At 34.4% G+C, this 12,162-nt stretch overlaps 1 protein-coding gene across 1 annotated transcript in view; it reads left to right on the forward strand.

Moving 5' to 3' along the window:
• Positions 1-12,162, forward strand: part of ANKRD17 (ankyrin repeat domain 17) — a 163,354-nt gene that overhangs the window by 23,009 nt on the left and 128,183 nt on the right. The window lies entirely within an intron of this gene.

The raw sequence follows: 12,162 nt of genomic DNA on the forward strand, positions 1-12,162 counted from the left end.
ACATATAGCATTTTGTATACTGTTTCAGGAGGGGTTCTTAAGGCATAAGTCTATGAACCATGAATCATGAATCTTAGGTGAAGAGTACTGAATTTTGTCTTTTATCCGTTGAGTTCATTGACCTTCTGTACTTTTTATCACCTCTAAAATTAAAAAGAAAACTATTTTTTCCTACCTCTGCCCCAGTAATAACAACAATAGCTACAAATTTTAAATTACTGTCACCTTTCTTCCTTTGTTCTCCTTCTTCTTGAAACTATTGGAATCTTGACTCAGAGAAAAACCTCTTTGAGAGGTAATTGGTTTTTATGTCTGCTTTTTTATTCCTAGAGATATGAAGGATATCTTATGGAACAATAAGATGTACTTAATAAAGTTTACAGCTGTTTCCTCATGTATTTAAAAGCAAACTGTAAACATTAATTTTCTTTCTTCAGTCTTATTTTATAGTTGTTGTTCTTTTAAATATAGTGCGTTGAGCACATTACTTAAACTTCCTTTTTTCCCAGTGTCCCACTGATATTTTAAAGATTGAATTAAACCACAATTCTGAAAAGCAGGAACAGATGTTATCATATTAGTCAAACTACCTTAAAGAGGAACAAAAGGACCTCATTAGGTCTGTGAGTTTAATGTATGTTAGCATGTGTGTGGGGAAGGAGGGGAGAAGATCCAACCTAGGTGTGGATAAATCCGGATTTGAATGATGTCATCAGCACTGTTTCTCCCAACATTTTTAGTCTCTCTTTTCTTCTGTTGTAGCTTTGTTTTCAGCCAGGCAATGATGGCTGCCAAAGGAAAGGGGATGGGATATTCTAGCCAGACCTGAGTCATGTTGCCACCCCTGTTGTGGTTGGGAAGAATCACCTCCTAAATCACATGGAATGTTTTCCCCACAGACAAGAGGGATTATGTTACTAGAAAAAGGGGGTGGGGAGAAAGCATGTTGAACAGTAAAATTACAGTTCACAGTCCACTACAGGTACCATCAGAGGACCAGAAATTTTGAAGAAGATAGAAAGTTCACCGGATCGGATTGACAGCATAATCTCAGAAGGAACGGAACCCAAGATACCAGAGGTAAGCTCAGGTTTTCCTAGGGGAACCTCGGAACGGCTCCAAGCTTGGAGTCAACAAATGCAAAGAACAGTAGTGGGTAATTGGGTAATGATCAAGAATTTTTAAAAGAATTAGTTTCCAAAATGCTGTTTAGTTGGGCCTCCTTCCTGCCCTTTCTTCAACCTAAACAACTCTGGTGGCAGTGATGCCTGCCTTCAGGCCTGAAGTCTAAGAACTGTGCTCTTAGGAAAGTAGACCAACAATTCAGTAGGGCAACTACTGAGATGTTGGAACCTGAGAGAGAAGCAGAGCAACTAAAGCATGCTACTCCAGAGGAAAACGGTTTTCACGGTTACCAGTGAGCTTGACTTCCAATGCAGGTACCTACCTTTCTTGGATGCCTTATTTATATGCCCTGACTTGCTTAAATCATGCTTACTACTGTCCCTTTTAAGAGAGAAGCCACTTGGGTAAACAAACCTGAACAACCTCAGAGAAAGTGCACTTTGGCTTCCCATAGTCTCTAAAGTAATCTTTTCATTTGCCAATATAAACAGACAGGGATAATCAGACAATTGAGGAGAATCAAGATGGAAGAGGATTAAGATGAATAAAAGAACAACTGATGTCAGATATAATTCGAAGAAAACTTCAAAGAAAAACTGTAATTGGTATTTCATTTAAGATATAAGAACATGTTGCAATCATTAATCATAATTTCACTGAAAAAGGGTCAGAGAACCAGAAGAGATTTTGAAAATTATAAAAGAAAAATTTTAATGGATTAGCTAAATAACAATTTAGCATGAATTAAGACTGAGTGGTGATTTGGAGCTAAAGAGCAAATCTCTGCGTATATGAAGCAAAAAAAAAAAAAAAAGAAAGAAAGAAAGAAAGAAAAAAACGAAAAATAAAGAGATATGGAGAATACCTCACAAAGTTTTCACATCTGTAAATTTGAAAATACGAGTTCTAGAAGCAGAGAACAGGAACAGTGGGAAGGAGAAAAATAATGAAAGAAATAATTGAAGAAAATGTCATGAGCTGGAGAAACATAATGAATTTCAGATTGAAAGAGCCCAAGCAGGATGAATGGAAAAAGAGTTACATCTAGACACATCTGGTAAAATTTCAGAACTCTAAGGATAAACAGAAAATCCCCAATTATTGCCAGAGAAAGGGAGTAAAAAATGGAAAATGAAATGACTGAGTTCTTAGCAGCCTTCATGAATGCTTGAAGACGGTGGAACAGTATCTTCACATTTGGGGGATAAGAGATTTGGACCTAAATTTTCTATACTCAACCACACTATTTATCATAAGAGGACAAGTACTTTTTTTATACTTGGAAAAGCTTTGCACCTTATATGAAAATATTTGAGATACTATAGTACAATGAAAAATTTAGTCCATGAGAGAGGATATAGTAGTAGGGCAGTGTGGGTGGGAGGAAACCTGGTAGTAGTTACAGTGGCAATTTTGGGCCTTCACAAAGAACTGAAGAAACCTAAAATAAAATTCAAGACTCATCTGCCTGGGATACATGTTCAATTCTCTTTCAATTAGTAATGTCTAAATGATAAAAAATTGTATTTCCCTCGGTAATTAGTATTCACTTGGGTACATTATAAATGTACTTAATTGATTTTTAGTTTTAGAATCAACTTAGAAGATATATAAAATAGGTTGTATTATAAAACTTTGTAATGTAAAAAAGAATAATTAGTAGGAAATTGAGGGCAAGAGAGGAAGGGTTAGTGCTCATTTCTTCAATGGACGGTCAATAGATAATATAAAAATGGTGAATTGAGAAACAGAAGTAAAATAGTATCAAAGTTAACCTGTAACCACACTAGACACTAGAAACCTATTAACAGCGTAACAGTGTATTGCCATGTTGATGCAGACAGGTATGAAAAAGACCTGTTGTTCACTTTGTGCCTTTGTGGCCTTTGAATTTTGAAAAAAAAAAAAAAAATCTTACTTGCATATATCACATTTATAACATTAAAAAGATTGCAGAAGTTTCATCTATCTAGTTAGATAATAGTGATTTTATTTATCAAGTGACATTCCAGGGTCACATGGTTTTTAGAAACTAAGGTAGAAGTAGAAGACACTTTGGGATTAATTCCAGGAAATCGGAAAGTTGCATAGAATACCAATGTGGCTATTTTTATGTAGAATGCATAATTATTTCTTGACTGGCATATACTCTTGATTTTATATGTCAATTCCTGAATCCTTTCCATGATTCTTTTTTAAAAAAATATTTATTGTTAAAAATTTGGATATATGGGAAAATTTTGGAGCGCTTTTTCCCACCAGTGACTCTTAATAAGATGACATTTTCTTTGATGTACTAAAGACCAGGATTAGAAGCCTAGTTTGTCTGTAAGGAGGAAATCCTGTGATCAGGGAGAGCCACAACTAATAGACGCAGGGTGTGTCTTCTGGAAGAACTGGAAGAAGGAAGATGGCGGTAGAAATGGCCTTTTTTTATCCTTCTAGAGATGGCACTGATATTATTAGCTAGATGATATTTGTTGAATGAAAGGATTAATTTTATTTGTTTATTTTAATAAAGTTAATTTTATTTTGATACCACTTTAGTGTAAGGTGGGTTAGCATCCTGTTTATGGTGTATGTAGGTAAAATTTTTTTTTTTTTATATTTATTTATTTTGAGAGAGAGAGAATGGAGGAGGGGCAGAGAGAGAAAGGGAGAGAGAGAATCAGCACAGAGCCTGACACAGGACTTGATCTCACGAACTGTGAGCTCATGACCTGAGCTGAAATCAGAGTTGGACTCCTAACTGACTGAGACACCCAGGAGCCCCAGTAAAATGTTTTTCTTTAAGCTTAGTTATAGGAGTCTTGCATTAGAAACTTGATCTTTTGGGAAGCGGATTTCTACTTGTATGTTTTGCAGATTTGATTTTAAAAATTACGAAATTTTAGGGGTGCCTGGGTGGCGCAGTTGGTTAAGCGTCCGACTTCAGCTCAGGTCACGATCTCGCGGTCCGTGAGTTCGAGCCCCGCGTCAGGCTCTGGGCTGATGGCTCAGAGCCTGGAGCCTGTTTCCGATTCTGTGTCTCCCTCTCTCTGCCCCTCCCCCGTTCATGCTCTGTCTCTCTCTGTCCCAAAAATAAATAAACGTTGAAAAAAAAATTTAAAAAAAAAATTACGAAATTTTATGATATTATTGCATTTAAGTATTGAAAGTGTAAACTGCATAAGACCCTATATTAAATTGTACATAGTTTTCTAAGTAAGTTGAAATGCTAAAAAAAAATCAAGTTATGCAAATGTATGTTCTTGAAACAATTATGAAAAATACTTTAAAAACTAAGTGTTTTACTGGAAATTGTGGAGTTTGTATAAGAGGGCAATGGTTTCTTTAAACATACAAAACATACTAAGTATAAAATTATGTTTGGCAGTTCAGTTATGCTTTTAAATATTTTGAAAGTTATTAGTTATTCAGTGTCTACCCTTTAAAAAATATCGACTGTCTTCACTGGGAGACATTGGCATTTGTATATGTTCCTGAAGAAAGAGACATTTGTATATGTTCCTGAAGAAAACGGGAGTTGATAGGCTTTCTAAAAATACTTGACTGTGATAAGAAATTGGTGATGGAGGAGTCGAAAGATATGAATGTGGGTTAAATTTGACTTCATAAAGCATGCTAGTGAGATATCTGTCACACAAATGAAGGTTGTTAAATAATAACTTCTATTTTCTTATATTGTGATTTTTTTTTGTTGGAGATTTGGCAGTAAAAGTGGATATTTGAAATTTGTGGGGGGAAGTTGAAAGTAATGGTAACAGATAGCTGTGTTGTGAGATAGCCTCATAATGACCAAAGAGATAGTTTACAGTTACATAGAATGAAATCAGTATTTCCATATAAACACACACACACACACACACACACACACACACACACACACGTGTGAGGGTTGTGTTGGAATCCTGTCTGTATATCCACTTTGGGAACTTCCGAAAGTCAATTATGCTCTGAGATATCTTTATGTGAAGATCCTTAAAGATTCTTTATCTATGGTCAGGATGAGGTTAGTGGAATAGGGAATGGTACCCTATTTTGTAATTTTTGGTCTAGCGTTTGGTGGATAGAGACAATTTAATGTAATACATTTCTTAGGATATGGAGTTATGAATCTGAGAGAGTAGTCAGTCTTTTGGTATTTTCAGTAATTGTTTGCCAACAAACTATTCAAGTTTTGTTATGAATATATTAGGCTAGAAATAGAGTAGTTACAGGCATCGTGAGAGACCATATTGATTGGAGCTTGTTGCCATTGACTTCAAACCATTCAGGAACCAAAGGAGGAGAGCCAGTGACAGTATTGGAAGTCCAAGGTTACTTGGATAGTTTTTACACCCTAATTATTTTCCATGCCTTTGGAAAATATCTTAAGCATGTTACCTGGAGCTGTTTCTTCAGTCTCCTAGAGTAGGACAGTTGTCCTTCAGAAGGGTGGTAGAATTTGGTGACTCTTTAAAGAGTTGGTTTTGGACTTAAGTCTTTTCTTTTAATTTGTATTTTTATCCTCAGCCCCTTTTTGTTCTCTACTTTTCTGCCTCTGTGGGATGTGTATGTGTTGTGGGGGGGAGGTGGAGGGTTGGGACTGTAGATGTGTTTGTATTTCATTTTGTTGGTAGCTACTTGTTGCTTTGGAGTAGAAGACAGCTAATGTTTTGCTGACCAAATTGAGAGTGCAATACTGTCAGTAGATTTAGCCAGTTTAAAACTAAACAAAACATTGAAGTAAGTAATTCCTTTTATATATGTACTTATAAATTTTTATTTGAAAATGTACAGTACAGACAAATTTGGGAGGGGTGAGTGTGACCTAAAAACAATAAATATTTTATCAATTTTGTATACATAGAACCTATTGTGAAATACTGGAAAAAGAATGAATTCATGGTGTGACCCATCCTGAGTAGAGACAACAAATGCAAGTGTCCAACAGGCACACTGTTATTGGAGATGTGAAAAGAGGAACAAGCTGCTTTGTTTCTTACTTTGCTTACTATGTTACTTATATTTGGACAAGACTGTGTTTGTATTCCATTCTGTACATAAGACACATCTGGATGAAATATTTTATTCAAATATATTGATATTTGACCCTTTTTGAAGAAGAGTTTTAGGTTTTATTTATTTGTTGGCTTAAAGAAAAATGAAAAGGGATAGTAATTCAGAGAAGAGGAAAAAAAATCATTGAAGATTTTGATGTTAAACTTTGTGGAGAAAGAGGTTCAATTTTTTTCTAGATTATGGACTCTTGGAGGTGGACTGACTTTGTCATTCTATATCCATTATGCAGTATAAACCCTGTCACCTGGTGAAAACAAACGTATTTGTATTAATGCTTGATGAAAATGGTAATGATGATCTATCTAAGAAAAAAGTTTGCTAGGGCTTTTTATAGTATTAGTATTGAAAAAACTTATTAAAGCAATAAAATAGGTGATTATAAAATATTTCATATGTTACCTCAGTTTAGAATATACTCCTGGATGGCCTTTGTATTACTACTCTCTTTATGAAGTTACAATTTTAAATATCCTTACCTAATCCTTCATTACCTAAACCTGCACATATCCATAAGCTTGTCCAACTGTTAACATTTAGTATGGAGGTTCTAGTGTAGGTTTAATCATTCTTATTTGTAAACATTTTTATAAAATTAAACCTGGAATGTATGACAAGAAGCTGAGATAAACTGTTTAGTGCTCTTTATGTTGATAAAAATTGCTTATGTATGGCTCTATCTTCTTACTGTGTATTTGGTTTTTTTTTTAATAATGATGGAAGGAATCCTTTAGAATTTTATGCCTTTTTTTTAATGTTTATTTTTGAGAGAGAGAGTGCTAGTGGGGGAGGCACAGAGAAAGAGGGAGACAGAATCTGAACTAGGCTCCAGACTCTGAGCTGTCATCACAGAGCCTGACCAGGGGCTTGAACTCCTGAACCACGAGATCATGATTTGAGGTGAAGTCAGATGCTTAACCGACTGAGCAACCCAGACACCCCATAGAATTTTATGCCTTAAAAATGTACAGTTTGAAATAAATGTGGAAGGGAAGCAAATATATCCACCATTATTTAATTAATTTCCTTTGATAAAAATATACCCAAAGAATTCTGTATCTTTAGAATACAAGATTCTGGCAGAAACTTCAATTTAGTCCTTAAAGAACCAATTAAACCTGGATAGAATTTATAATTTAGCAGAAATAGATGTAAAAAAAATTGTTTTTAATTTTTAAACATATTTCTCAATGCCCCATTTTTTTCTCTTCTCCCATACGCATCATTGCTGGGTTGTTTTGTTTTGTTTTGTTTTGTTTTGTTTTTTGTTTGGTAGACAGCAATTGAAGTTCCTAATCTGTCAGGGAATGAATTTATGTGATTTATTTTGGTAAGGGGCAGAAATTAATTGAGAGGAGGTGTAACTTTCATTTGCTATTCCTTGAAAAGTAGAAATGATGAACTAAGGATAAATCTAGATTTTTTTTTTTTTTCAACGTTTATTTATTTTTGGGACAGAGAGAGACAGAGCATGAACGGGGGAGGGGCAGAGAGAGAGGGAGACACAGAATCGGAAACAGGCTCCAGGCTCTGAGCCATCAGCCCAGAGCCTGACGCGGGGCTCGAACTCACGGACCACGAGATCGTGACCTGGCTGAAGTCGGACGCTTAACCGACTGCGCCACCCAGGCGCCCCGTGTGTATGCCCTTTTATTGGGCATGCTTATTGCAGCATTTTGAAACATAGACAGTAGAAATACCATCAGTAGGGATGGGTTAAATCAATTATAGTACAGTTTTTCAGTGAAAATTTTAGCAACTGGCAAAATGGATAGATCTGCTTGTGCTAACCTGAAACAATTATGGAGTATTAAATTACAAAAATAGGGATGCAGAAAAGTATGCATAATATGCTTCCATTTGTATAAAAAACTAATCTTACACTAAGATATACATCAAGTATGTAGGTTATTTCTGGAGGAATACACTAGCTAATTGTACCTTGTAGGAGTTGGTAAGAGGTAGGTTAACTTTTGTTTTCTTTCATGTTGAATGTTTTCCACGAACATGTATTACTTTATAGATAAAAACCATAGTTAATAAAAAAAGTAAGTTATGGTGGTAATGAAAAGAATATTACTGTGCTACTAGTAGATAGACATCTAGAATCCTCAGTTATAGCATGATTAGTTTAGGAGAAATATTATGTAAAATCATGGAGATCCTGTTGTTTTAAGAATGTTTGGGCTTTCAGAAATTTGACCAGATTTTATTAGTCTTTTAAGTTCTATTTGATTCTTTAATATATGTATCTCATTAATGCTTGGTCCAGGCTATTTCACACTTGGGTTTCAAATTTCTGCTTAAATAGAACTTACAGTTAGAAAAGAAAAAAAATGAAGATATTATAAAATAATGACTATATTTCGTACATTTTGAGAGGTGAAGTTGGTTTAGATTTTATTTTTCTAGTAGTTTGCTTTTATGTAGGACAGTGAAATTGTTACATTTGTCCTGCCACCAATGATCTGTCCTGTTTTGCTCGAAAATGTGGATTTTGAAACAAAAAAATATTTGATGGGAATAAAACTCCCTTAACTAGGAATTTTTGATGAAAAATAGTTTTATGTAGATGAGTAAACAAAATGTTAAATCATACAAAATAATGTTGCTTGCTTGTCATCAACACATTTCTGTGTGTGTGTGTGTGTGTGTGTGTGTGTGTGTGTGTGTGTGTGTGTGTTTGGTTTTCTTGTTCCTTATTCAAGGAAACCAATGCTGGTCCTAATAAATTTTAGAAGATTTTTACCCTATCTTAGTATTTATTGAGCTTCTTCTGTCCTTTTCCCCCTTTTTTGTGAGAGGCTTTTCTCTCCACTTTGGCCATTTGAATCTTACTTTACTAAGTATTTTGTTTTGTAATTTGTTATTTACATATGTTGGTTTGAATTTGCATAACTGTTCATATGTTAACTACTATTTGCACTTTAATGCTTTTGCTGCTGGCAAAAAATAAAAGACCTTGTGCCATTGAAATCAGTTTTAGACAAATGGCAAAACAGGGTTTTTTTTTGCCAAGATATGAGGTTGAATTAGAAGGAAGGTAGGTGGCTCATTTTAGGATGTAGGATTTTAAGACTGATACATATGAATCTCTTTCATAACCTTTGCCCAGAGTATTTAATGCTGTGGCATAGGTTATCATATTAACAAAACGTACTAGAAAATAAAAATTAACAGTAAATAATTATTTTGCTTATATAATAAAAAAATTAAGTAAGTTCTGAAATATATATTCTGCTTATAGTATCAAATATTTCTAATATCTTATTTCAGTGACCTAAATAATGACCTAAATAGTGACCTAAATAATAATGTTTTTGTCATCAGAAGTTATTTCTAATGGTAGCAGTAATTTAAAAGAGATTATGATGCATTACTGGATATCCAACAATTCCTTTATTCATGCATTTATTGTTTAATCAACAAATGCTTAAGTGCTTGCTCTATGCCAGATACTTTGCTGGCCCTGGTTATATATTGGCGACAAAATGTTTCCTCCTTTGATCAAGCTTCTGATCTGTAAGAGAGAGAGGGAGAGGAGAGATGATAAATGGTTTGTAAGCATCCATAATTCTGTAGGAAAGCTGTAATCACATATTTTATTGGTAAAAATTTAACAGTAAATATCTAAAAAGATAAGAAAAATACCCTGTGATCCTACAATGGAAAGGAAGGAGATAGTAAATGGTCTGATTGGTTTGAGGCATAGAGGGCCTGATTCCTTGTCAAATAAAGTTTTTTTGGTTTATGGGGGGAAAACAAGTGCCCTAAAGTGAGTTCTTTGAACTCAAACCTATCTTTGCTTGCTTATGTTGGAGGAAGATTTGAAAAAGAGAAACCTTGTTGACTTCTCTTAATCCAAGGGTGAAGCAATTTATTTGATGCATAGAAAGAATTGACCTGGAAGAAAGGAAATCGTGAAAGCCACTTTGCTAGCTAGTTTCTCTTAAGCTAGGTCTTAACAATGGAAATTATTTTGTTTGAGAAGCCTCCAAATGCCAGGCATACCCATACTTAGATGTAAGCACTATATATGGCTTGAGGGAAAACATTTTTAATATCATTTGTTTCCCATTAATTCCACACAAGCCTTTGGAGTCAGACCGTTCTGGATTTCAGTTCCAACTCTGCTATATAACTGCACACTGTCTGAGACTTGATTTCCTTATTTGTAAAATAAAGATAATATCACCTGGAGGAAGTATAGTAGATAGAGGACAGACTCTGGAGCCAGCTGCCTAGGTTTAAATCTTAGCTACTCGGGGCGCCTGGGTGGCACAGTCGGTTAAGCGTCCGACTTCAGCCAGGTCACGATCTCGCGGTCCGTGAGTTCGAGCCCCGCGTCAGGCTCTGGGCTGATGGCTCAGAGCCTGGAGCCTGTTTCTGATTCTGTGTCTCCCTCTCTCTCTGCCCCTCCCCCGTTCATGCTCTGTCTCTCTCTGTCCCAAAAATAAATAAAACGTTGAAAAAAAAAAAATCTTAGCTACTCAACTTAATTAGCTTAGTTGGGAATAAGTTGAGCAATTTCTTAATCCCTCTGTGCCTTAGTTTCTATATATGTAGAATGGAGATAATAGTTCCTCCCTTTCTTGTAGGATTATTGAGAGAATTAAATGAGTTAATACATACAAAAGACTTGAAATGGCGTGTGGCATATAGTAAGTTTAATGTAATTGTCAATGTTATTTTAAATTTTTGTGGGCAGGGTTATTGTGAGGTTTAAATAACATGTTTATTAGGGAAAAAAAAAACCCTTCTATATGTCCTGACGTATTAAGGGTACCCCCTAAATATCAGATATTAAGTAGTAATTTTTCTTATTTAATATTCATATAAATCTGTTAAGAAATTTTATGCTTTATTGCCTATACTTGGAACAGTTTCTGATATACAGTAGATATTCCATGTTGAATGAATGCTATGCTGTTTTACAGGTTAATAATCTGAGGCCCAAGAGAACTACAAAATCTCTTTCCACTAAAACATGACATCATTTTGAGGAGACATTACTGGCAATATCATTCATATCATGACTTTTCTCAGCTTAGATTTGGCCAAGTTAATAATAACTCCTTCATCTAATTTTTTCCTGTTTTTTTCCTTTCTTTTAAAAATTCGTTTTCTTTAGTTAGGAAAATTTAGACTAGAAGACTGTTCACCTTAGGAATCACACCAAGTTTAATTTGTGTGGCACTCCTACATGTGCACAGTTATTTTATTAATGCCACAGAGCATAAAACATTGTTTCTTTCCCATTGCATTTTTCATATTCCAGATTATGTAAGGAAGCAATTTGACAAGGTAACAAATTTTACTAAATAGAGGATCAGTTACAGTAATGAATATAATATAATTTGGCTCTGCAGTCAGTCAGCAACTTTTTTGCTGTTTAATGAGTCAGGTACAGTTTTTTGAATTTCTTTTATCTGAAATATTTTAATCTCTTATAGTATTTGTGATAAGGGGGTGAAGGACCATTTCTTTGGTTAGTAAATGAAATTAAAGACTTTGTTAGAAAATGAATATAACCATGATGGGTTATGTCTTGCCTCAGAACTTGTAAATCAGTTGAATGTTAATCTCATTCTCTTAGGTATTTCCAAACAGATTAGTTTCTAGAATACCAGTTTACTATTCACAAAATCTACATTAAGGGTTATTTTTGACACCCTTAAGTCAGCAACTATAATGTATATGTTATGTAATGCATTTGCCTAATGTAGCAAATTCCTAATTTGGTATTACCTTGCCTCTTTCTTTGCGTATTTAATATAGCCATTAATCTCACTACAAGGCTTTACTAAGGATAAATTGCTACGTAACCCACTTCAACCTCTTTTGTTCAACCAGGAAGCCAGACGTGTTTAAATAGCTTTTTAAAAAATGTATAATTATTTCTTTTTTTGAAATTTTAGGATTTTAAAATTTGGAATGATAAAATAAGAGACTTTATTTATTTTGTCTGTTAAAATT

Source organism: Herpailurus yagouaroundi, unplaced genomic scaffold, assembly GCF_014898765.1.
Source record: "Herpailurus yagouaroundi ecotype Mexico unplaced genomic scaffold, PumYag 28, whole genome shotgun sequence".
NCBI classification, from domain to species: Eukaryota; Metazoa; Chordata; class Mammalia; order Carnivora; family Felidae; genus Herpailurus; species Herpailurus yagouaroundi.